Source organism: Rhincodon typus, chromosome 6, assembly GCF_021869965.1.
Source record: "Rhincodon typus isolate 14 chromosome 6, sRhiTyp1.1, whole genome shotgun sequence".
Lineage (NCBI taxonomy): Eukaryota > Metazoa > Chordata > Chondrichthyes > Orectolobiformes > Rhincodontidae > Rhincodon > Rhincodon typus.
This window is the reverse complement of record NC_063337.1, coordinates 64,368,801-64,369,340: the sequence shown is the minus strand read 5'-3', so window position 1 is coordinate 64,369,340 and position 540 is coordinate 64,368,801.

Genomic DNA, 540 nt, shown 5'->3' with positions numbered 1-540 from the left:
CTTCAGATTGGTTTCACAGGTCGGCGCAACATCGAGGGCCGAAGGGCCTGTACTGTGCTGTAATGTTCTATGTTCTATGTTTACTGGCTCCATCCCCGCCTCTTCAACCTGTTTGTTTCCTCTCCACCTATCCTCTCCTCTATCCCTCTTCTATCCGCCTCCCACTCTCTCCCTATTTATTTCAGAACCCCCTTCCCCTCCCCCTTTTCTGATGAAGGGTCTAGGCCCGAAACGTCAGCCTCTCTGCTCCTATGATGCTGCTTGGCCTGCTGTGTTCATCCAGCCCTGCACCTTGTCATTTCTGTATCCATCTTGCCAGCTCACCCCTGACACCATGTGATTTCACCTTTGTGTACGAGTCCATCATGAGGGACCTTGTCAAAGGCTCTACTAATGTATATGTAGACTACATCAACCACTTTTCCCTCATCAATCATCATCATCACCTCCTCAAAAAACTCAATCAAGTTGGTGAGGCATGGCACATCACCTGCTTCCCCCCCCCCCCCCCCCCCCCCCCCGCCCCCCCCCCCCCCCCCC